Source organism: Coregonus clupeaformis, chromosome 26 (assembly GCF_020615455.1).
Source record: "Coregonus clupeaformis isolate EN_2021a chromosome 26, ASM2061545v1, whole genome shotgun sequence".
NCBI classification, from domain to species: Eukaryota; Metazoa; Chordata; class Actinopteri; order Salmoniformes; family Salmonidae; genus Coregonus; species Coregonus clupeaformis.
This window is the reverse complement of record NC_059217.1, coordinates 30,296,828-30,324,026: the sequence shown is the minus strand read 5'-3', so window position 1 is coordinate 30,324,026 and position 27,199 is coordinate 30,296,828. Positions and strand designations below refer to the sequence as shown.

Sequence of the window (27,199 nt, the reverse complement as noted above, 5' to 3'; positions counted from 1 at the left end):
AAGTTCTCATTTTTTATATTTACATTGAAATGTTGGTCATTGGGCGACCTCTCTTATCCTTAGCAACTTACAGTCAGTGCATTCAACCAAGGTTGATTAAAAAAAACACATATTACAGTCATAGCCAGTGTTTTCCATTAGCGGAGGAGAATACCACCTCAGTCATCGGCTTCATCAATAAGTGCATCGACGACGTCATCCCCACAGTGACCGAAAGTACATATCCCAACCAGAAGCCATGGATTACATGCCGCTTTCAAGGAGTGGGACACTAATCCGGACGCTTATAAGAAATCCCGCTACGCCCTCAGACGAACCATCAAACAGGCAAAGCGTCAATACAGGATTGAGATTGAATCTCTGACGCTCGTCGGATGTGGCAGGGTTTGAAAACTATTACGGACTACAAAGGGAAACCCAGCCGCGAGCTGTCCAGTGATGTGAGCCTACCAGACGAGCTAAATGCCTTTTTATGCTTTCTTTGAGGCAAGCAACACTGAAGCATGCATGAGATCACCAGCTGTTCCAGACGACTGTGTGATAGCGCTCTCGGTAGCCGATGTGAGCAAGACCTTTAAACAGGTCAACATTCACAAAGCCACGGGCCAGACAGATTACCAAGACGTATACTCAAAGAATAAATTATTACCGCCCCGTAGCACTCACATCGGTAGCCATGAAGTGCATTAAAGGCTGGTCATGGCTCACATCAACATCATCATCCCAGATACCAAAGACCCACTCCAATTCGCATACAGCCCCAACAGATCGACAGATGACGCAATCTCAATTGCACTTCACACTGCCCTTTCCCACCTTGAAAAAAGGAACACCTATGTGAGAAGGCTGATCATTGACTACCGCTCAGCGTTCAACACCATAGTGTCCACAGAGCTCATCACTAAGCTAAGGACCCTGGGACTAAACACCTCCCTCTGCAACTGGATCCTGGACTTCCTGACGGGCCACCCCCAGGTGGTAAGGGTAGGCAACAACACGTCTGCCACGCTGATCCTCAACACTGGGGCCACTCAGGGGTGCGTGCTTAGTCCCCTCTTGTACTGTCTGTTCACCTACGACTGCGTGACCAAGCACGACTCCAACACCATCATTAAGTTTGCTGACGACACAACAGTGGTAGGCCTGATCACCGACAACGATGAGACAGCCTATAGGGAGGTCGTCAGAGACCTGGCAGTGTGGTGCCAGGACAACAACCTCTCCCTCAACGTGAGCAAGACAAAGGAGCTGATCATGGACTACAGGAAAAGGCGGGCCGAACAGTAGTGGAGCGGGTCGAGAGTTTCAAGTTCCTTGGTGTCCACATCACCAACAAACTATCATGGTCCAAACACATCAAGACAGCTGTGAAGAGGGCACGACAACACCTTTTCCCCCTCAGGAGACTGAAAAGATTTTGCATGGGTCCCCATATCCTCAAAAAGCTCTACAGCTGCACCATCGAGAGCATCCTGACTGGTTGCATCACCGCCAGGTATGGCAACTGCTAGGCATCTGACTGTAAGGCGCTACAGAGGGTAGTGCATATGGCCCAGTACATCACTGGGGCCAAGTTTGCTGCCATCCAGGACCTATATACTAGGCGGTGTCAGAGAAAAGCCCAAAAAATTGTCAAAGACTCCAGTCCCCCAAGTCATAGACTGTTCTCTCTGCTACCGCACAGCAAGCGGTACCGGAGCACCAAGTCTAGGACCAAAGCGCTCCTTAACAGCTTCTACCCCCAAGCCATAAGACTGCTGAACAATTAATAAAATGGCCACCCGGACTACTTACATTGACACCCTCCTCCCCTCCATTTGTTTTTACACTGCTGCTACCCGCTGTCTATTATCTTTGTATAGTCACTTTACCCCTACCTACATGTACAAATTACCTCGACGAACCTGTACCTCCGCATATTGTTTAGGTACCGGTACCCCCTGTATATAGCCTCGTTATTGTTATTTTATTGTGTTACGTTTTATCATTTTTTACTTCAGTTTATTTAGTAAATATTTTCTTAACTGTATTTCTTGAACTGCATTGTTGGTTAAGGGCTTGTAAGTCAGCATTTCACGGACCTGTTGTATTCGGCGCATGTGACAAAAAAAGTTTGATCTAATTTGATGCTAACGAAAACAGTCTTCTGGTAGATGGAAAGGCTTTCCCAAAAACCTACTCAATTAAATGTTAACTACAAAGTAGCCTTACCTGGCAGAATGATATCATTATTATTTTCATCAATCCAGTGGGTATTTGTTTAGCAAACTCTACCATCACATGTGCTACAAAAACACAGCTAAACAACAGCCTCTTGCTAGGTGTGCACTTGAATTAAAGGGAAGCCTAACTAAACCCCGACATTTCTCTGATTTTTTCTCCAGACCTCAAAAGTGGTCTCCTGCTGTGGTTTAAGCATTGTTGTGGACTTAGAACAGTGTGATTTTGAGAACGAAACCGGAAACAGAAAAACAAAACCATTCATTTATTTTTCAAGATAATGTGGGCTATTTACTTCATTTTTCTGTTTTAATAAAATACATAATTTGAAGAACAAACATCATAAGTCGCTTTGGATAAAAGCGTCGGCTAAATGGCATATTATTATTATTATTATCATTGTGGCAATTCATATCTTGCAGTAAAACTGTAAATAACACTAAAATGTTGAAAAAGGTTTAATGTTCTCTTACTTAGAAAATTGTCCTGATCATAATGGCCTACATCTAGACAATATCAAATAACAATTAACTGAACTCATATATTTTCAGTAATTTAAATTGTAAAGTCAATACTACACAATAACACAACAAAAAAAATGTAACACTGCTCGGGGGCGCCTGACTGGCTACGTTTTCTATTTGGCTGGCTGCTATATGTACTTGTGGAATACACTGCATAGCAAGTAAAACGTTTCTGTAACCATTACTGAAAATGTTGTTGTAGTTAAGGATGCATTGGTATTCAAAATAATTGTAATTACAACAAGATATCTTACGATATATCTCTGACCATCTCTGGCTAGCGCCAATACAATGAAACACAGTACAATAAAGTACAAAGTGACTATTAACCTGTAAAAATTATTTCTACATTATTTAACTGTAAATACAATAAATTATAGTAAGCAGGTTGGCTGTAAGTATTTTCATATGAATGGATACTAGGTGTTTTATATCACTTGAAATTCTAGCGGCCTAAACAAAGGCTACCAAACTGGCCATGAAAACAGGGCAAAACAGAGCAGTGGAAGTATTCAACCAATAAAACGTTTAAGACCTGCAACCACTCTGATCTGTTTCCCATACACATTTAATTCTTAAGGAACCACTACCACATATCACTTAAATTGGTACAGGACTCTCACTAACGGATTCAAAAAATATAGCCACTTACAAGGCACGCCTTAAAATATGTTAAATAGCCAGCGATTCTCTCCTCCCACAATATTTATCCACAATGCACCATCATTTACAGTATACTGCAGTATATACATATACATATATATATATATACATATCTATCTATCTATCTATATATATATATACATACATACATATCTATATCTATATCTATATCTATATATATACAGTACCAGTCAAAGGTCTGGACACACCTACTAATTCAAGGGTTTTTCTATATTTTTACTATTTTCTACATTGTAGAATAATAGTGAAGACATCAAAACTATGAAATTTCACATATGGCATCATGTAGTAACCAAAAAAGTGTTAAACAAATCAAAATATATTTTATATTTAAGATTATTCAAAGTAGCCACCCTTTGCCCTGATGACAGCTTTGCACACTCTTGTCATTCTCTCAACCAGCTTAACCTGGAATTATTTTCCAACAGTCTTGAAGGAGTTCCCACATATGCTGAGCACTTGTTGGCTGATTTTCCTTCACTCTGCATTCCAACTAATCCCAAAACATCTCAACTGGGTTGAGGTCAGGTGATTGTGGAGGCCAGGTCACCTGATGCAGCAATCCATCACTCTCCTTCTTGGACAAATAGCCCTTACACAGCCTGGAGGTGTGTTGGGTCATTGTCCTGTTGAAAAACAAATGATAGTCCCACTAAGCACAAACCAGATGGAATTACGTATCACTGCAGAATGCTGTGGTAGCCATGCTGGTTAAGTGTGCCTTGAATTCTAAATAAATGAGCGACAGTGTCACCAGCAAGGCACCCCCACACCATCACACCTCCTCCTCCATGCTTCACGGTGGGAACCACACATGCAGAGATTATCTGTTCTCCTACTCTGCGTTTCACAAAGACATGGCGGTTGGAACCAGAAATCTCACATTTGGACTCATCAGACCAAAGGACAGATTTCCACAGGTCTAACGTCCATTGCTCATGTTTCTTGGCCCAAGCAAGTCTCTTCTTCTTATTGGTGTCCTTTAGTAGTGGTTTCTTTGCTGCAATTCGACCATGAAGGCCTGATTCACACTGTCTCCTCTGAACAGTTGATGTTGAGATGTGTCTGTTACTTGAACTTTGTGAAGCATTTATTTGGGCCGCAATTTCTGAGGCTGGTAATGCTAATGAACTTATCCTCTGCAGCAGAGGTAACTCTGGGTCTTCCTTTCCTGTGGCGGTCCTCGTGAGAGCCAGTTTCATCATAGCACTTGATGGTTTTTGCGATTGCACTTGAAGAAACGTTTAAAGTTCATGAAATGTTCCAGTTCGACTGACCTTCATGTCTTAAAGTAATGATGGACTGTTGTTTCTCTTTGCTTATTTGAGCTGTTCTTGCCAAAATATAGACATGGTATTTTACCAAATAGGGCTATATTCTGTACACCCCCGTTACCTTGTCACAACACAAATGATTGGCTAAAACTCATTAAGAAGGAAAGAAATTCCACAAAGATTTTCTATTGGGTTCAGGTCTGGAGACTGGCTAGGCCACTCCAGGACCTTGAGATGCTTCTTACGGAGCCACTCCTTAGTTGCCCTGGCTGTGTGTTTCGGGTCGTTGTCATGCCGGAAGACCCAGCCACGACCCATCTTCAATGCTCTTACTGAGGGAAGGAGGTTGTTGGCCAAGATCTCGCGATACATGGCCCCATCCATCCTCCCCTCAATACGGTGCAGTCGTCCTGTCCCCTTTGCAGAAAAGCATCCCCAAAGAATGATGTTTCCACCTCCATGCTTCACGGTTGGGATGGTGTTCTTGGGGTTGTACTCATCCTTCTTCTTCCTCCAAAGACGGCGAGTGGAGTTTAGACCAAAAAGCTCGATTTTTGTCTCATCAGACCACATGACCTTCTCCCATTCCTCCTCTGGATCATTCAGATGGTCATTGGCAAACTTCAGACGGGCTTGGACATGCGCTGGCTTGAGCAGGGGGACCTTGCGTGCGCTGCAGGATTTTAATCCATGACGGTTTTAATTTAATCCGTCCCAGCTCTCTTCAGGTCAATGACCAGGTCCTGCCGTGTAGTTCTGGGCTGATCCCTCACCTTCCTCATGATCATTGATGCCCCACGAGGTGAGATCTTGCATGGAGCCCCAGACCGAGGGTGATTGACCGTCATCTTGAACTTCTTCCATTTTCTAATAATTGCGCCAATAATTGCGCCTGATGTCCTTACACAGCTCTCTGGTCTTGGCCATTGTGGAGTGGTTGGAGTCTGTTTGATTGAGTGTGTGGACAGGTGTCTTTTATACAGGTAACGAGTTCAAACAGGTGCAGTTAATACAGGTAAGGAGTGGAGAACAGGAGGGCTTCTTAAAGAAAAACTAACAGGTCTGTGAGAGCCGGAATTCTTACTGGTTGGTAGGTGATCAAATACTTATGTCATGCAATAAAATGCAAATTAATTACTTAAAAATCATACAATGTGATTTTCTGTAAAAGAAATGTATGGTATTTTACTGTGCATTCTACAGTAATCTACTGTATTCAGTTTATAAAGTAAGTTACTGCCAAGGCAGCAGCTACTCTTCCTGGTGTCTGGCAAAATTAAGGCAGTTATACTATTTTAAAAACATTACAATACATTCATAACAGATTTCACAACACACCGTGTATATGCCCTCAGGCCCCTACTCAACTACCACATATCTACAACACAAAATCCATGTGTACGTGTGCGTAAAGTGCGTATATTATCTTGTGTGTGTATGCATGTGTCTGTGCCTATGTTTGTGTTGCTTCACAGTCCCCGCAGTGTATTTTTATCTGTTTTTTAAATCTGATTCTACTGCTTGCATCAGTTACCTGATGTGGACTAGAGTTCCATGTAGTCATGGCTCTATGTAGTACTGTGCGCCTCCCATAGTCTGTTCTGGACTTGGGGACTTTGAAGAGACCTCTGGTGGCATGTCTTGTGGGGTATGCATGGGTGTCTGAGCTGTGTGCTAGTCGTTTAAACAGACAGCTCGGTGCTTTCAACATGTCAATACCTCTCACAAATACAAGTAGTGAGGAAGTCAATCTCTCCTCTACTTTGAACCAGGAGATATTGACATGCATATTATTAATGTTTGCTCTCTGTGTACATCCAAGGGCCAGCCGTGCTGCCCTGTTCTGAGCCAATTGCAATTTTCCTAAGTCCCTCTTTGTGGCACCTGACCACACGACTGAACAGTAGTCCAGGTGCCACAAAACTGCCTTGTTGAAAGTGCTGTTAAGAAGGTAGATTAGCACTTTATTATGGACAGACTTCTCCCCATCTTAGCTACTGTTGTATCAATATGTTTTGACCATGACAGTTTACAATCCAGGGCTACTCCAAGCAGTTTAGTCACCTCAACTTGCTCAATTTCCACATTATTTATTACAAGATTTAGTTGAGGTTCAGGGTTTAGTGAATGATTTGTCCCAAATACAATGCTTTAGCTTCCTAATAAATTTAGGACTAACTTATTCCTTGACACCCCATTCTGAAACTAACTGCAGCTCTTTAAGTTAAGTGTTGAAGTCATTTCAGTTGCTGTAGTAGCTGACATATATAGTGTTGAGACATCCGCATACATAGACACACTGGCTTGAGGGCACACACTTTCCAGTAGGCTTAAATTGAAGATATGGCAAATAGGAGTGGCAATATTGTCCGCTATTATCCTCAGTAATTTTCCATCCAAGTTGTCAGACCCTGGTGGCTTGTCATTGTTGATAGACAACAATATTTTTTCACCTCTTCCACACTCACTTTATGGAATTCAAAATTACAATTCTTGTCTTTCATAATTTCGTCAGACATATTTGGATGTGTAGTGTCAGCGTTTGTTGCTGGCATGTCATGCCTAAGTTTGATAATCCTACCAATGAAATAATCATTAAAGTAGTTGGCAATATCAGTCGGCTTTGTGATGAATGAGCCATCTGAGTCAATGAATGATGGAGCTGAGTTTGCCTTTTTCCCCAAAATTTCACTGAAGGTGCTTCAAAGCTTTTTACTATCATTCTTTATGTAATTTATCTTCGTTTCATAGTGTAGTTTCTTCTTTTTATTCAGTTTAGTCAATTTCTTTCTCAATTTGCAGTACGCTTGCCAATCGGTTGTGCAGCCAGACTTATTTGCCATTCCTTTTGCCTCATCCCTCTCAACCATACCATTTTTCAATTCCTCATCAATCCACGGGGATTCAACAGTTTTTACAGTCATTTTCTTAATGGGTGCATGCTTATTAGTAACTGGGATAATCAATTTCATAAATGTGTCAAGTGCAACATCTGTTTGCTCCTCATTACACACCACGGACTAATACATATTATTTACATCAACAACATAGGAATCACTACAAAACGTATTGTATGATCTCTTATATACTATATTAGGCCCAGCCTTTGGAACTTTGGTTTTCCTAGATATGGCTACTATATTGTGATCACTACATCCGATGGACCTGGATACTGCTTTCAAGCACTTTTCTGCAGCATTAGCAAAGATGTGATCAATACATGTTGATGTTTTAATTTCTGTGCTGTTTGTAACTACCCTGGTAGGTTGACTGATAACCTGAACCAGGTTGCAGGCACTGGTTACATTTTGAAGCTTTTTCTTGAGTGGGCAGCTTGCTGAAAGCCAGTCAATATTTAAATCACCCAGAAAATATACCTCTCTGTTGATATCACATACATAATCAAAAATGTCACACGTTATCCAGATACTGACTGTTAGCACTTGGTGGTCTATAGCAGCTTCCCACAAGCTTCTTTAGGTAAGAAAGATTCACCTGTAGCCATATTACTTCCAACAGTATTTAACATGAGATCCTCTCTAATCTTTACAGGAATGTGGTTCTGAATATAAACAGCAACACCTCCACCACTGACATTTCTGTCTTTTCTGTAAATGTTATAACCTTATATTGCTACCACTGTATCATCAAAAGTATTGTCTAAGTGAGTTTCAGAGATAATCAGAATATGAATGTCATCTGTTACTAGCAAGTTATTAATTTCATGAACCTTGTTTCTTAAGATACATATGTTAACATGGGCTATTTTTCTGGGATGCTTTCTTGTTTTCATTGCTTTACTGGGAAGCTTAGCATAAGTAGATATTCTCATGTTATTTATGTTAGTGCAGGGTGAGCTGCACACAGTTGACTTCCTACTAGGGCACACCGCCTCGGTGCTAACAGCATAAATCTGGTCCATAGACACATGATTGCTGCATACAATAGCTGTAGGATCAGCAGAGGCATTCAGGGCAGTTAGAGGGACATAAATTAGGTTACTTACATTGTGTCTACCAATGCCCCTGGTATAATGTACATTTGCTAAAGCATTATGATGACTCAGCGAAACTATGGTAGGGATTAACTGAGCTGGGCTTGGGTCATTGATAAATCACATGTGATTTTATGTGAAGTTAATGTGATAACATGTGACAACATGTGAAGCAACATGTGAAAACATGAAATTATAAGTGATAACCTTTGCGCACATGTGAAAACATGAAATTTGAGTCATGGGGATGCTAAATGTTAACATGTGACACCATGGAACTACACGTGACAAAATTGCAGGTGTCAAATGTCATAGAGAATATTTTACTTTAAAGCCATAATTTACATTCATTCAATTTAAATAGTAATTGTCCCCTGCAGGTTTTGTCTAGTTCTATAAAAGGACAGTATGCTGCTGTATTCTGATTTCATTAAGTACTATGACCACACTTGGAACTCAGCCTTAACTGGGCTTTGAACTTATATCCTCCTGGTCGCTAGCAACCTGAAATGTCCTGCTACATGTCCTTCTACACCACCAGGTCTGTGAGCATAAAATAGATATAGCCTGGTGATGGGGGAAAAAATAGATACAGTTACATATCGGATATTATTTTTGACGATATATCGTATCGTTTTGGCAATCTCACAATATTATTGTTGCACTAGTTGGCTGTACCTGCAATAAAACTCCAGTATTTTTCCTTCATTGCTTGTTCTCCATCTTGTTTTTAAATAGGGAGACAATTTGTTTTCAGCACTTTTATTTCCATGACTGATCAAAACTCGTTTTGTCATGGCTCTCTCTTGTCGCTCTGCAGCAGACATATGGTGAGCAATATGTTTGGATCATCGAATCGCAATAAAATCACAGTATCGAATCGCAATAAAAACTGTATTGAATCGCAATACATATAGAATCGCAATACATGTCGTATCGGCACATAAGTATCGTAATAATATCGTATCGTGTGGTCCCTGGCAATTCCAAGCCCTAATATGGCCAAAGACTTATTGGCAAGAATACCTTTCTGCACTTTGCTAAAAGTTACCCAGAATCAAGTCAATAATTGTGTGGTTATTTTAAAAAGGTATAATTGACATTAATTCAATTTAAATAGTCATGGGACCCCAGATTTTGTCTAGTTCCCGGTTTGTTCCACAGACCTGGAGGCGTAGCAGGAAATTCAGGTTGCTGTCAAGTATGAAAATGTATGCACTCACTAACTGTAAGTCGCTCTGGATAAGAGCGTCTGCTAAATGACTAAAATGTAAATGTAAATCTCCCTTACAAACCACATGATTTCACATGTGGAAAACATGTGAGAATGTGTTTTTGGAACATATCAAGTGACATTTCACATTAAATCATTTGCAAATGTGTTTTTGGAACACTTCACATGAGATCATGTTTTCACAAGTGCTTACATGTTGTCACATGTAGTTTTATGTTATCACATGTTATCACATTAACTTCACATAAGATCACATGTGATCACGTGAAATTCATGTGGTTTTTCCGGTGAGGGCCATGTTAGGATGTTCTCAAGACATTTGTTGTACCAGTCATCAGGACGTCACGTGATGGTCGGTATGGTGGTTTTAAAGTAAGAGGTACCATGTTCAGCTAAAATATGACCCCACCTGGGATTTGAACTCACAACCTCTGGATTTGAAGTGTGCTGATCTTTCTGCTGCGCCACAAAGTCTGTAGCATTCCCTTACACATTCATTACCTATCAATACATCTTCGCACTTAGCAAAAGAGTTCCATCTGCACTGCTAGTTATCAGTTAATCTGACTATTCTCTCAACATTGATTTCAAATCATTATTTCTGAAATGTTGGGGTTTTCTGTATAGTTGTCTAATGTTGGTGGGGCATATTATTCTGTTTCAATGTTACTGCTGAATCACTACGGTAAATATAATAGTTTTCCTTGAGTGTATTTTTAACACAGCTGAGATTTACTTTGAAGTCCAAAGTGTAGGTAGGAATACAGGTGAAATCAGTTATTGACACACACAGACATTGTGGTGTAGCAGGAAGATCGGAATGGTGTGAACCAAGAGGTTGTGAGGACACGATGAATAATAATGACTGTATAAACATACACAATATAGTCATGTATGTCAAAGTGTGTCAAATATGTAAATTAAAAAACACTATGTTAAAATCATTGTGTGAGTGTGTATAATAATGACAGATTTTTCTTGTCAAATGTTGAAATGTCACATGTGAAGTGTTCCAAAAACACGTGATTTCACATATGAATACATGTGATTTTCCATATGTGAAATCATGTGGTTATTCCGTAAGGGCATACAGATAATGTAAGAATAACAGATCCTTTAATAAAGCACAGAGAGGGGAAACACTGAGAAGTACCTACAGTGGGGGAAAAAACTATTTAGTCAGCCACCAATTGTGCAAGTTCTCCCACTTAAAAAGATGAGAGAGGCCTGTAATTTTCATCATAGTTACATGTCAACTATGACAGACAAAATGAGAAAAAAAAATCCTGAAAATCACATTGTAGGATTTTTAATGAATTTATTTGCAAATGGTGGAAAATAAGTATTTGGTCAATAACAAAAGTTTCTCAATACTTTGTTATATACCCTTTGTTGGCAATGACACAGGTCAAACGTTTTCTGTAAGTCTTCACAAGGTTTTCACACACTGTTGCTGGTATTTTGGCCCATTCCTCCATGCAGATCTCCTCTAGAGCAGTGATGTTTTGGGGCTGTCGCTGGGCAACACAGACTTTCAACTCCCTCCAAAGATTTTCTATGGGGTTGAGATCTGGAGACTGGCTAGGCCACTCCAGGACCTTGAAATGCTTCTTACGAAGCCACTCCTTTGTTGCCCGGGCGGTGTGTTTGGGATCATTGTCATGCTGAAAGACCCAGCCACGTTTCATCTTCAATGCCCTTTCTGATGGAAGTAGGTTTTCACTCAAAATCTCACGATACATGGCCCCATTCATTCTTTCCTTTACACGGATCAGTCGTCCTGGTCCCTTTGCAGAAAAACAGCCCCAAAGCATGATGTTTCCACCCCCATGCTTCACAGTAGGTATGGTGTTCTTTGGATGCAACTCAGCATTCTTTGTCCTCCAAACACGACAAGTTGAGTTTTTACCAAAAAGTTCTATTTTGGTTTCATCTGACCATATGACATTCTCCCAAACCTCTTCTGGATCATCCAAATGCACTCTAGCAAACTTCAGACGGGCCTGGACATGTACTGGCTTAAGCAGGGGGACAAGTCTGGCACTGCAGGATTTGAGTCCCTGGCGGCGTAGTGTGTTACTGATGGTAGGCTTTGTTACTTTGGTCCCCAGCTCTCTGCAGGTCATTCACTAGGTCCCCCCATGTGGTTCTGGGATTTTTGCTCACCGTTCTTGTGATCATTTTGACCCCACGGGGTGAGATCTTGCGTGGAGCCCCAGATCGAGGGAGATTATCAGTGGTCTTGTATGTCTTCCATTTCCTAATAATTGCTCCCACAGTTGATTTTTTTTCTCAATTTGTCTGTCATAGTTGACGTGTACCTATGATGAAAATTACAGGCCTCTCTCATCTTTTTAAGTGGGAGAACTTGCACAATTGGTGGCTGACTAAAAACTTTTTTTCCCCACTGTATATTACTGTTAGTCTTAATTTTCTAGTTGTTGTTTAACATACTGTATTCCTAGGTGTGATAACAGCAGAAGGCTTAAGTCTCATTAAGTGTGTCATACCTTAAGCTGCAGAGCCGAAAGCTAAAAAGCTGCCTGTGCAGTCTCTCTCTCTCTCTCTCTCTCTCTTTCCCCACTGCTCCAGCTGAAACAGCACACCGTGTGTAGTATGAGGACACACGCACACATACACACACCAACAACAAGGTCTATGCTCTGACCTTTCACCTCTGAGGGTAACACAGTAGGGGTAATGTTCCTCTACCAATAACATGACCCCCTCAACACTGACCTGACATGAAAAATGAGGGGCTCTGATAAATTGAGACAGCGCTTGCCTCTCTGCAACACTTAGGCCTACATCATTTTGATGATATCTAAGCTTAAAAATCATACAAGAAGCTTAAACAAATGTAGGCTATTGCAAAGTCTCATTTAGATCAAAAGTCTGATAAAGCAATTTAAAAATGTATCCAAGGAGACTTAAGCACCAAGGTAACAATGATCTGTATACAGTTTCAAGACACTGACCTTCTAGCTACCAATTATGGATGATTGAGAACACAGCAATATGCTGCTGTAGGGTAATTCCATGATAACTAAATTACGCTTTGACTCAGCTTTTTCACTTCAAAATGTATACCAAACAAAAACCATTGATTTAAAAGTTTAACAAACCATACAACTCTATGAACAAGGACTACTTTTAACAATTTCCACAGAAAATGTTACAAAAACTAAGTTAGTGGAAGAACTGTGCAGATGCAAACTGTGGTAACGGAAATCTCCCTCAGGTTTGTATGCGAACACGTTTTCCAAAAAGGTGTAAATATCTGCTCCGAATTAAGATTCAAAGATCTCTGCAGAAAGAATGGTGTGTCAGCTATGAGTTTTATTCAGTTAATAATTCATTTAAAAACATTATATCAGTAAAATCACTAACTAATTGGTAGGTCTACCTTTACTTGTTACTTCTGTGAACTTTCATTATCCTCCCTCCTCCTGAGGGAGAGACATTAGAAAATATTGTATCTTAAAGATATGTGGGTTTCTGGTAACAGAATTACAAGGCACAAGGCAAAATTTTTCCAAAACGTAATATAAGTGTTGATATTAGTTGGCAGGGATCTTTATGTCAACATTATTGTGTTTTAATGTTTTTCTGATACCTTTTAAGACTTTTTCCGGAAGTTTTTTTCTAAAACCCCTTAACCATCTGTTTATCCAGAAATCAAAGCCTTGCTACATTTTTAAGACGGAAAATGGTTGAACATTTATCTATGCCTTAATTTCCCCCAAATATAGACTCTTAGCTTTCATTTGACACCCAATTTGATTTGCTCCTTTGAACTTCACATGTTGGTGCTCATGGGTCCTTTTCGATTTAAATGCCCTGTATCAGCGCAGATGGATCACAGCCTAACGAAATGTCAATCACAACAATCAAGCCAATAAGGGTTGGCGGCTGTGCAGAGGCTGGGACAGTGTGTCAGAGCAGGCAAATCACATCAGGCCTTATTTAAAATAAAATAAATTTTTATTTGTCATATGTGCCGAATACAACAGGTACCTGAATACAACAACCTTACGGTGAAATGCTTACTTACAAGCGCTTAACCAACAATGCAGTTTAAAGAAAATATTTACTAAATAAACTAAAGTTCCAAGTCAATGTGCGGGGGTACAGGTTAGTCGAGGTAATTTGTACATGTAGGTAGGGGTAAAGTGACTATGCATAGATAATACACATCGAGAAGCAGCAGTGTAAAAACAAATGGGGGGGGGGACAATATAAATAGTCCGGGTGGCCATTATATTAATTGTTCAGCAGTCTTATGGCTTGGGGGTAGAAGCTGTTAAGGAGCCTTTTGGACCTACACTTGGCGCTCCAGTACCGCTTTCCGTGCAGTACTAGAGAGAACAGTCTATGACTTGGGTTACAGGAGTCTTTGACCATTTTTGGGGGCCTTCCTCTGACACCACCTAGTATATAGGACCTGGATGGCAGGTAGCTTGGTACCAGTGATGTACTGGGCCGTACGCACTACCCTCTGTAGCGCCTTACGGTCGGATGCTGAGCAGTTGCCATACCACGCGGTGATGCAACCGGTCAGGATGCTCTCAATGGTGCAGCTGTATAACTTTGGTGATGAGGACCCCAAGGAACTTGAAACTCTTGACCCGCTCCACTACAGCCCCATCAATGCTTTTCCTTTAGTCCACAATCAGCTCCTTTCTCTTGCTCACGTTGAGGAGTGGTTGTTGTCCTGGCACCACACTGCAAGGTCTCTCACCTCCTCCCTATAGGCTCTCATTGTTGTCTGTGATCAGGCCTACCACTGTTGTGTCATCAGCAAACTTAATGACGGTGTTGGAGTCGTGTTTGGCAACGCAGTTATGGGTGAACAGGGAGTACAGGAGGGGACTAAACACGCACCCCCTGAGGGACCCCCGTGTTGAGGATCAGCGTGGCAGATGTGCTGTTGCCTACCCTTACCACCTGGGGGCGGCCTGTCAAGAAGTCCAGGCTCCAGTTGCAGAGGGAGGTGTTTAGTCCCAGGGTCCTTAGCTTAGTGATGAGCTTTGTGGGCACTATGGTGTTAAACGCTGAGCTGTAGTCTATGAACAGCATTCTCACATAGGTGTTCCTTTTGTCCAGGTGGGAAAGGGCAGTGTGGAGTGCGATTGAGATTGCGTCATCTGTGGATCTGTTGGGGCGGTATGCAAATTGGAGTGGGTCTAGGGTTTCCGGGATGATGCTGTTGATGTGAGCCATGACCAGCCTTTCAAAGCACTTCATTGCTACCAACGTGAGTGCTACGGGGTGGTAGTCATTTAGGAAGGTTACCTTCGCTTCCTTGGGCACAGGGACTATGGTGGTCTGCTTGAAACATGTAGGTATTACAGACTCGGTCAGGGAGAGGTTGAAAATGTCAGTGAAGACACTTGCCAGTTGGTCCGCGCATGCTCTGAGTACACGTCCTGGTAATCCGTCTGGCCCCGCAGCCTTGTGAATGTTAACCTGTTTATAAGGTCTTTCTCACATCGGCGATGGAGAGCGTGATCACAGGGTGGTCCGGAACAGCTGGTGCTCTCATTCAGGCTTCAGTGTTGCTTGCCTCGAAGCGAGCATAAAAGGCATTTCGCCCGTTTGATAGGCTCGCGTCACTGGGCAGCTCACGGCTGGGTTTCCCTTTGAAGTCTGTAATAGCTTGCAAGCCCTGCCACATCCGACAAACGTCAGAACCGGTGTAGTAGGATTCAATCTTAGTCCTGTATTGACGCTTTGCCTGTTTGATGGTTCGTCGGAGGGCATAGTGGGATTTCTTATAAGCGTCCGGATTAGTTTCCCGCTCATTGAAAGTGGCAGCTCTAGCCTTTAGCTCGGTGCGAATGTTGCCTGTAATCCATGGCTTCTGGTTGGGATATGTATGTACGGTCACTGTGGGGACAATGTCGTCGATGCACTTATTGATGAAGCTCCTCAATGCCATTGCGTGAATCACAGAACATATTCCAGTCTGTGCTAGCAAAACAGTCCTGTAGGGTAGCATCCGCGTCATCTGACCACTTCCGTATTGAGCGAGTCACTGGTACTTACTGCTTTAGTTTTTGCTCTTAAGCATCGCCTATGCTACCCTCCAGTCCCTCGACTTCTTGGCGCTGACGGAAACATGGATTATCACAGAAAACACTGCTACTACTGCTCTCTCCTTGTCTGACCATGTGTTCTCGCATACCCAAAGAGCATCTAGTCAGCGGGGCGGTGGCACAGGAATCCAATCCTGCCCGCTTGACCCTATCCCCTCCTCTCTTCTCCAAACCATTTCCGGAGACCTTCTCCCTTACCTCACCTCACTCATCAACTCATCCTTGACCGCTGGCTATGTCCCTTCCGTCTTCAAGAGAGCGAGAGTTGCACCCCTTCTCAAAAAACCTACACTCGATCCCTCCGATGTCAACAACTACAGACCAGTATCCCTTCTTTCTTTTATCTCCAAAACTCTTGAGCGAACTCTCTTGTTATCTCTCTCAGAATTACCTTCTTGATCCAAACCAGTCAGGTTTCCAGACTGGTCATTCAACTGAGACTGCTCTTCTCTGTGTCATGGAGGCTCTCCGCACTGCTAAAGCTAACTCTCTCTCCTCTGCTCTCGTCCTTCTAGACCTATCTGCTGCCTTTGATACTGTGAACCATCGGATCCTCCTCTCCACCCTCTCCGAGTTGGGCATCTCCAGCGCAGCTCACTCTTGGATTGCGTCCTACCTGACAGGTTGCTCCTACCAGGTGGCGTGGCGAGAATCTGTCTCCGCACCACGTGCTCTCACCACTGGTGTCCCCAAGGGCTCAGTTCTAGGCCCTCTCCTATTCTCGCTATACACTAAGTCACTTGGCTCTGTCATATCCTCACATGGCCTCTCCTATCATTGCTACGCAGACGACACACAATTAATCTCCTCCTTTCCCCCTTCTGATAACCAGGTGGCGAATCGCATCTCTGCATGTCTGGCAGACATATCAGTGTGGATGACGGATCACCACCTCAAGCTGAACCTCGGCAAGACGGAGCTGCTCTTCCTCCCGGGGAAGGACTGCCCGTTCCATGATCTCGCCATCACGGTTGACAACTCCGTTGTGTCCTCCTCCCAGAGTGCAAAGAGCCTTGGCGTGACCCTGGACAACACCCTGTCGTTCTCCGCTAACATCAAGGCGGTGACCCGATCCTGTAGGTTCATGCTCTACAACATTCGCAGAGTACGACCCTGCCTTACACAGGAAGCGGCACAGGTCCTAATCCAGGCACTTGTCATCTCCCGTCTGGATTACTGCAACTCTCTGTTGGCTGGGCTCCCTGCCTGTGCCATTAAACCCCTACAACTCATCCAGAACGCTGCAGCCCGTCTGGTGTTCAACCTTCCCAAGTTCTCTCACGTCACCCCGCTCCTCCGCACACTCCACTGGCTTCCAGTTGAAGCTCGCATCTGCTACAAGACCATGGTGCTTGCCTACGGAGCTGTGAGGGGAACGGCACCTCCGTACCTTCAGGCTCTGATCAGTCCCTACACCCAAACGAGGGCATTGCATTCATCCACCTCTGGCCTGCTGGCCCCCCTACCTCTGCGGAAGCACAGTTCCTGCTCAGCCCAGTCAAAACTGTTCGCTGCTCTGGCACCCCAATGGTGGAACATGCTCCCTCATGACGCCAGGACAGCGGAGTCACTCACCACATTCCGGAGACCCTTGAAACCCCACCTCTTTAAGGAATACCTGGGATAGGATAAAGTAATCCTTCTACCGCCCCTTACCCCACCCCAAAGGAGGCATTTTTAAAAATATATATATATATTGTAAAGTGGTTGTCCCACTGGCTATCATAAGGTGAATGCACCAATTTGTAAGTCGCTCTGGATAAGAGCGTCTGCTAAATGGCTAAAATGTAAAATGGAAATGGAAAGCAGGAATCAGGAGGATAGAATTATGGTCAGATTTGCCAAATGGAGGACGAGGGAGAGCTTTGTATGCGTCTCTGTGTGCGGAGTAAAGGTGGTCTAGAGTTTTTTTTCCCTCTGGTTGCACATGTGACATGCTGGTAGAAATGAGGTAAAACGGATTGAAGTTTGCCTGCATTAAAGTCCCCTGCCACTAGGAGCGCCACTTCTTGATTTTCTTGTTCGCTTATGACCTTATACAGCTCGTTGAGTGCAGTCTTAGTGCCAGTGTCGGTTTGTGGTGGTAAATAGACGGCTACGAAAAATATAGACGAAAACTCTCTTGGTAGATAGTGTGGTCTACAGCTTATCATGAGGTACTCTACCTCAGGCGAGCAATACCTCGAGCATATCTTAATATTAGACATTGCGCACCAGCTGTTATTGACAAATAGACACACACCCACACCCCTCGTCTTACCGGACGTAGCGGTCCTGTCGATGCACGGAAAACCCAGCCAACTGTATTTTATCTGTGTCGTCGTTCAGCTACGACTCAGTGAAACATAAGATATTACAGTTTTTAATGTCCTGTTGGTAGGATAGTCTTGAACGGAGCTCATCCAGATTATTCTCCAGTGATTGCACGTTGGCCAATAGAACGGATGGTAGAGGCGGGTTACCCACTCGCCGACAAATTCTCACAAGGCACCCTGATCTGCGCCCCCTGTATTTCCTTATCTTCAGCACCACAAGTTGGTTCAACTTCTTTAACATCATTGCACGATCCTGGCACTGTCCTTTCAGCACCAAGAAGGGCGTGCCAATCTCATCTAGATCTGTTGTCGCCTAATAGTCATACTCATCACTTATTATTATTAATTACAAATAGATTATCACTTCTCACAATGGTGCATGTTTAGTAAAGTTATATCAAAACTGAATCAATGTCTCGCAAGATCACATTATGATTAATCTGCATTCCTCAAAACAGAACCGAATATTAGCATGATAGGCCTAATGTGTACATTTGACTCTGCAGAGGCAGATGTAGAGGTGTTCTATAGGATAGAATGGAAACAATGGCCTGTCAAACTAAAAGCCTTTTCCTCTTTTGTTTTGTTTGATTGATGGTAGCCGACTGTTACACCAAAAACACCTCCTCATTTCTATGATTGGCATGGAGATGCAGTTTGGACATTTCACCAGTAAAACGTGAAGAATTATAATTCAAGATTGACAGTGATGATGGCCGATTTAGAAATTAGGTAACCTATGCCTAACTTGGTGTTTGAGGGTATTAAAAATATAACATTTTCTTTAGACAATATGTGTGGGCATTGGCAGACGTTGCAATGGGAGGATGCATTTTATGCATATTATATAATGATAGGCTGGCTATTCCATTGGCTAAATCTGTTGGTACAAACTTTGATTGTGGAAATTATGACCTTTTTTTTTTATTACGATCCCCACCTACAAACATAGCACTACACCACTGCCCATCGTGGAGTTGAGTTTAGTCGGCTACCATCAATCAAACAAAACAAAAGAGGAAAAGGCTATTAGCTTGACAGGCCATTGTTTCCATTCTATCCTATAGAACTCCTCTACATTTGCCTCTGCAGAGTCAAATGTATACATTTAAACACAGTGTATATTTCATGAGATTGGCGTTACACAGGCCTAGCCCTACACTAAAATACAGTAGTACCCAATAAACCAAGGAAAGCAGTAAGCAAGACTAATAACTAAAACATTTCTCAAGTGCGTTCGCTGCCAGACCAATATAAATACTTAGACAAATACTTAGACCATCAGACAAACATATATAGTCACGATATGAACAGTAAATTCGAAGTTGACACTGTTAGCTGACTAACGTTACTTAGCAGTAGGCAAGCCAGCAGGCTAGCTTTGCCTTTGATAACGGAAATGTAAACAATCATCGGAGCTCTCTGCAAAGTGAGACAAACTAAGATCGTGACTCCAATCCAATGTTAAAATAAAGCTTTCATATGTGTCACAATATTTTGTCAAATAAATAGATAACATAGGGTAACTTACAATGCAGCTGTTGAATGAAAAATTCCAGCTAACCTTTAACGAAACCAACTTTCAGGTTGCCACTTCCTGCAACGCCCAGTCGGTGATGTCATCACGCAATCTACTTTGCATCCCACTAAGAGCATCAGAGCCATCAGCTCAGGAGCTGGGTTGAGTGAGTACAATTTTGTATGGTGTTGATAGTTACTCAAAACACTGTAGCTTAAAATGCATTGTACTACTGAGCATACAAAACATTAGAAACACCTAATCTATCCATGATGTAGACTGACCAGGTGAATGCTATGATCCCTTATTGATGTCACTTGTTAAATCCACTTCAATCAGTGTAGATGAACGGGAGAAGACAGGTTAAAGAGGATTTTTAAGCCTTGAGACAATTGAGACATGGATTGTGTGTGTGCCTTTAAGAGGGTGAATGGGGAAGACAAAATATTTAAGTGCCTTTGAACAGGGGATGGTAGTAGGTGCCAGGCCCACCGGTTTGAGTGTGTCAAGATCCGCAACGCTGCTGCGTTTTTAACGCTCAACAGTTTCTCATGTGTATCAAGAATGGTCCACCACCCAAAGGACATCCAGCCAACTTGACACAACTGTGGGAAGCATTGGAGTCAACATTGTCCAGCATCCCTGTGGAACACTTCTGACACCTTGTAGAACCATGCCCGACGAATTGAGGCTGTTCTCGGGGCCAAAGGGGGTGCAAATCAATATTAGTAAGGTATAACAAATATTTTGTACACTCAGTGTGTATATATATGTATATATACTGAACAAAAATATAAACACAACATGCAACAATTTCAAAGATTTTACAGAGTTACAGTTCAAATAAGGAAATCAGTCCAATTTAAAAAAAAAAATTAGGCCCTAATCAATGGATTTCACATGACTGGGCAGGGGCGCAGCCATGGGTGAGCCTGGGAGGGCATAAGCCCATCCACTGGGGAGCCAGGCCCAGCCAATCAGAATGAGTTTTCCCCCACAAAAAGGCTTAATTACAGACAGAAATACGCCTCGCAACCCCTCAGACAATCCCACAGGTGAAGAAGCCGGATGTGGAGGTCCTGGGCTGGTGTGGTTATACATGGTCTGCGGTTGTGAGGCCGGTTGGAGGTACTGCCAAATTCTCTAAAATGACATTGGAGGCGGTTTATGGTAGAGAAACAAACATTCAATTTTCTGGCAACAGCTCTGGTGGACATTCCAGCAGTCAGCATGCCAATTGCACACTCCCTCAACTTGAGACATCTATTGTGTTGTGTGACAAAACTGCACATTTTAGAGTGGCCTTTTATTGTCAACCGGCTCCTGAGTGGCGCAGTGGTCTAAGGCACTGCATCGCAGTGCTAACTGTGCCACTAGAGATCCTGGTTCGAATCCAGGCTCTGTCGCAGCCGGCCGCGACCGGGAGACTCATGGGCGGCGCACAATTGGCCCAGCATCGTCCACGGTAGGGGAGGGAATGGCCGGCAGGGATGTAGCTCAGTTGATAGAGCATGGCGTTTGCAACGCCAGGGTTGTGGGTTCGATTCCCATGGGGGGCCAGTATAAAAAAAAACTAAAAATTAAAACTGTAAGTCGCTCTGGATATGAGCGTCTGCTAAATGACAAAAATTTAAATATAATTGTCCCCAGCACAAGGTGCACCTGTGTAATGATCATGCTGTTTAATCAGCTTCTTGATATGCCACACCTGTCAGGTGTATGGATTATCTTGGCAAAGGATACATTCTTACTAACAGGGATGTAAACAGATTTGTGCTCAACATTTTTGAGGAATAAGCTTTTGTGCGTATGGACAGGGACGGCTTATTCAATAGGGCGATATGGGCGACGCACTGCCAAACGGGAAAAGGAAGGGATTTTTTTTCTAATCAATTATATCACGGCAACAGCAGTTATCAGTGTTCACGTCTGATCTGCCAGCCACTAAATGTCAAATCAGGCTAAAGTCGTGCTTCAAATGGCCCGCCCGTTTTTGGGGCGATTTCAGTCAAGTTGAAAATCGCCCAGAAGTCTCTCATAGCCTGTCATGTAAAATCTATTTTTTTCACATTTCAAAGCTTTCAATACATTCTCTATGGGTGTCTGTGGGCTTGCACTTACGCGCTTTCGTCATACGTGACGTAACGTTGAACGTAACTAAGACAATGGCGGCTATCAGCGTCTCTGTTGCGACCTGCAGTGCGGCGTTATTTTATGTTTTTAATTTGTAGACTTAGTTTACAAACATTCTGCCAACCATGGATTTCCTGTGGTTGGTTTTGGACTGATCTTGTTGATCGTGTACATACCCGCTACGAACGGACTAAATAATGAAAACGCTGCTGGCAGCTGAATCCCAATACAGCTGGGAGACTTGGCTGGATGAGTCCCGGACAGAGAAGTGGAGCCGGCCACCTTCACCCTGGTCAGAGCGGACCGCGATCCTGGTAAGAGAGCGACTCTGTACCCCGACATTGAACTGCTTTCTGTGTCATTGCGACCTTACTATCAATTCAATTCAATTTAAGGGCTTTATTGGCATGGGAAACGTGTGTTAACATTGCCAAAGCAAGGGAAGTAGATAGTAAACAAAAGTGAAATAAACAATAAATATTAACAGTAAACATTACACTCAGAAGTTTCAAAAGAATAAAGACATTTCAAATGTCATATTATGTATATATACAGTGTTGTTACAATGTGCAAATAGTTAAAGTACAAATGGGAAAATAAATAAACATAAATATGGGTTGTATTTACAATGGTGTTTGTTCTTCACTGGTTGCCCTTTTCTTGTGGCAACAGGTCACAAATCTTGCAGCTGTGATGGCACACTGTGGTTTTTCACCCAGTAGATAAGGGAGTTTATCAAAATTGGGTTTGTTTTCGAATTCTTTGTGGATCGCTGTAATCTGAGGGAAATATGTGTCTCTAATATGGTCATACATTTGGCAGGAGGTTAGGAAGTGCAGCTCAGTTTCCACCTCATTTTGTGGGCAGTGTGCACATAGCCTGTCTTCTCTTGAGAGCCAGGTCTGCCTACGGCGGCCTTTCTCAATAGCAAGGCTATGGTCACTGAGTCTGTACATAGTCAAAGCTTTCCTTAAATTTGGGTCAGTCACAGTGGTCAGGTATTCTGCCACTGTGTACTCTCTGTTTAGGGCCAAATAGCATTCTAGTTTGCTCTGTTTTTTTGTTTGTTCTTTCCAATGTGTCAAGTAATTCTCTTTTTGTTTTCTCATGATTTGGTTGGGTCTAATTGTGTTGTTGTTGTTGTTGTTGTTGTTGTTGTCCTGGGGCTGTGTGGGGTCTGTTTGTGTTTGTGAACAGAGGCCCAGGACAAGCTTACTTAGGGGACTCTTCTCCAAGTTCATCTCTCTGTAGGTGATGGCTTTGTTATGGAAGGTTTGGGAATCGCTTCCTTTTAAGTGGTTACTATCTGCCCCGTGAGTTCCCCCAATTGTTTGTTACCGTTGTGTACTGTTGATAATCACAAGTTTACTGGAGAACTGAGACCAAGTAGAGACTTTGGACAGGGTGGATATGGTATAATAAAGGCAGTTTATTCAGAGGTAAAGATATCTGGAATCGCGTGCACGGACTCGTGCACGTGTGTAGGTCACCTAAATCATCAGAAAAATTGCCCCTCCTGAGAATTTTTTCAGGAGCCGCCACTGCGTATGGACACTTTCTGGGATCTTTTATTTCAGCTCATGAAACATGGGACCAACACATTACATGTTGCGTTTATATTTTTGTTCAGTATATATATATATATATATATATATATATATATATATATATATATATATATATATATATATACAGTGGGGAAAAAAAGTATTTAGTCAGCCACCAATTGTGCAAGTTCTCCCACTTAAAAAGATGAGAGAGGCCTGTAATTTTCATTATAGGTACACGTCAACTATGACAGACAAAATGAGGAAAAAAAATCCAGAAAATCACATTGTAGGATTTTTAATGAATTTATTTGCAAATTATGGTGGAAAATAAGTATTTGGTCAATAACAAAAGTTTCTCAATACTTTGTTATATACCCTTTGTTTGTAATGACACAGGTCAAACGTTTTCTGTAAGTCTTCACAAGGTTTTCACACACTGTTGCTGGTATTTTGGCCCATTCCTCCATGCAGATCTCCTCTAGAGCAGTGATGTTTTGGGGCTGTCGCTGGGCAACACGGACTTTCAACTCCCTCCAAAGATTTTCTATGGGGTTGAGATCTGGAGACTGGCTAGGCCACTCCAGGACCTTGAAATGCTTCTTACGAAGCCACTCCTTCGTTGCCCGGGCGGTGTGTTTGGGATCATTGTCATGCTGAAAGACCCAGCCATGTTTCATCTTCAATGCCCTTGCTGATGGAAGGAGGTTTTCACTCAAAATCTGACGATACATGGCCCCATTCATTATTTCCTTTACACGGATCAGTCGTCCTGGTCCCTTTGCAGAAAAACATCCCCAAAGCATGATGTTTCCACCCCCATGCTTCACAGTAGGTATGGTGTTCTTTGGATGCAACTCAGCATTCTTTGTCCTCCAAACACGACGAGTTGAGTTTTGACCAAAAAGTTCTATTTTGGTTTCATCTGACCATATGACATTCTCCCAATCCTCTTCTGGATCATCCAAATGCACTCTAGCAAACTTCAGACGGGCCTGGACATGTACTGGCTTAATCAGGGGGACACGTCTGCACTGCAGGATTTGAGTCCCTGGCGGCGTAGTGTGTTACTGATGGTAGGCTTTGTTACTTTGGTCCCAGCTCTCTGCAGGTCATTCACTAGGTCCCCCTGTGTGGTTCTGGGATTTTTGCTCACCGTTCTTGTGATCATTTTGCCCCCACGGGGTGAGATCTTGCGTGGAGCCCCAGATCGAGGGAGATTATCAGTGGTCTTGTATGTCTTCCATTTCCTAATAATTGCTCCCACAGTTGATTTCTTCAAACCAAGCTGCTTACCTATTGCAGATTCAGTCTTCCCAGCCTGGTGCAGGTCTACAATTTTGTTTCTGGTGTCCTTTGACAGCTCTTTGGTCTTGGCCATAGTGGAGTTTGGAGTGTGACTGTTTGAGGTTGTGGACAGGTGTCTTTTATACTGATAACAAGTTCAAACAGGTGAAATTAATACAGGTAACGAGTGGAGGACAGAGGAGCCTCTTAAAGAAGAAGTTACAGGTCTGTGAGAGCCAGAAATCTTGCTTGTTTGTAGGTGACCAAATACTTATTTCCACCATAATTTGCAAATAAATTCATAAAAAATCCTACAATGTGATTTTCTGTTTTGTTTTTTCTCAATTTGTCTGTCATAGTTGACGTGTACCTATGATGAAAATTACAGGCCTCTCTCATCTTTTTAAGTGGGAGAACTTGCACAATTGGTGGCTGACTAAATACTTTTTTCCCCCACTGTATACAGTGAGGGAAAAAAGTATTTGATCCCCTGCTGATTTTGTACGTTTTCCCACTGTCAAAGAAATGATCAGTCTATAATTTTAATGGTAGGTTTATTTGAACAGTGAGAGACCGAATAAAAACAAAAAAATCCAGAAAAACGCATTAACATTTTTTATAAATTGATTTGCATTTTAATGAGGGAAATAAGAATTTGACCCCCTCTCAATCAGAAAGATTTCTGGCTCCCAGGTGTCTTTTATACAGGTAACGAGCTGAGATTAGGAGCACACTCTTAAAGGGAGTGCTCCTAATCTCAGTTTGTTACCTGTATAAAAGACACCTGTCCACAGAAGCAATCAATCAATCAGATTCCAAACTCTCCACCATGGCCAAGACCAAAGAGCTCTCCAAGGATGTCAGGGACAAGATTGTAGACCTACACAAGGCTGGAATGGGCTACAAGACCATCGCCAAGCAGCTTGGTGAGAAGGTGACAACAGATGGTGCGATTATTCGCAAATGGAAGAAACACAAAATAACTGTCATTCTCCCTCGGCCTGGGGCTCTATGCAAGATCTCACCTTGTGGAGTTGCAATGATCATGAGAACGGTGAGGAATCAGCCCAGAACTACACGGGAGGATCTTGTCAATGATCTCAAGGCAGCTGGGACCATAGTCACCAAGAAAACAATTGGTAACACACTACGCCGTGAAGGACTGAAATCCTGCAGCGCCCGCAAGGTCCCCCTGCTCAAGAAAGCACATATACAGGGCCGTCTGAAGTTTGCCAATGAACATCTGAATGATTCAGAGGAGAACTGGGTGAAAGTGTTGTGGTCAGATGAGACCAAAATCGAGCTCTTTGGTATCAACTCAACTCTCCGTGTTTGGAGGAGGAATGCTGCCTATGACCCCAAGAACACCATCCCCACCGTCAAACATGGAGGTGGAAACATTATGCTTTGGGGGTGTTTTTCTGCTAAGGGGACAGGACAACTTCACCGCATCAAAGGGACGATGGACGGGGCCATGTACCGTCAAATCTTGGGTGAGAACCTCCTTCCCTCAGCCAGGGCATTGAAAATGGGTCGTGGATGGGTATTCCAGCATGACAATGACCCAAAACACACGGCCAAGGCAACAAAGGAATGGCTCAAGAAGAAGCACATTAAGGTCCTGGAGTGGCCTAGCCAGTCACCAGACCTTAATCCCATAGAAAATCTGTGGAGGGAGCTGAAGGTTCGAGTTGCCAAACGTTAGCCTCGAAACCTTAATGACTTGGAGAAGATCTGCAAAGAGGAGTGGGACAAAATCCCTCCTGAGATGTGTGCAAACCTGGTGGCCAACTACAAGAAACGTCTGACCTCTGTGATTGCCAACAAGGGTTTTGCCACCAAGTACTAAGTCATGTTTTGCAGAGGGTTCAAATACTTATTTCCCACATTGAAATGCAAATCAATTTATAACGTTTTTGACATGTGTTTTTCTTGATTTTTAGTTGTTATTCTGTCTCTCACTGTTCAAATAAACCTACCATTAAAATTATAGACTGATCATTTCTTTGTCAGTGGGCAAACGTACAAAATCAGCAGGGGATCAAATACTTTTTTCCCTCACTGTATATACAGTACCAGTCAAAAGTTTGGACACACCTACGCATTCAAGGGTTTTTCTTTATTTTTACAACTTTCTACATTGTAGAATAATAGTGAAGACATCAAAACTATGAAATAACACACATGGAATCATATAGTAACAAATCAAAATATATTTTATACTTGTGATTCTTCAAATAGCCACATTTTGCCTTGATGACAGCATTCTCTCAACCAGCTTCATGAGGTAGTCACCTGGAATGCATTTCAATTAACAGGTGTGCCTTCTTAAAAGTTAATTTGTGGAATTTATTTCCTTCTTAATGCGTA

General features: G+C 42.6%; 1 protein-coding gene across 1 annotated transcript in view; it reads right to left on the bottom strand.

Annotated features, from left to right (window-relative positions):
* Positions 1 to 19,943, bottom strand: part of LOC121540488 (exocyst complex component 2-like) — a 98,927-nt gene extending 78,984 nt beyond the window's left edge. The window contains exon 1 of the mRNA XM_041849395.2: positions 19,875 to 19,943. The gene's annotated coding sequence lies outside the window, so the exon portion shown is untranslated. The remainder of the gene's footprint in view (positions 1 to 19,874) is intronic.
* Between the last annotated feature and the right edge of the window lie 7,256 nt (positions 19,944 to 27,199).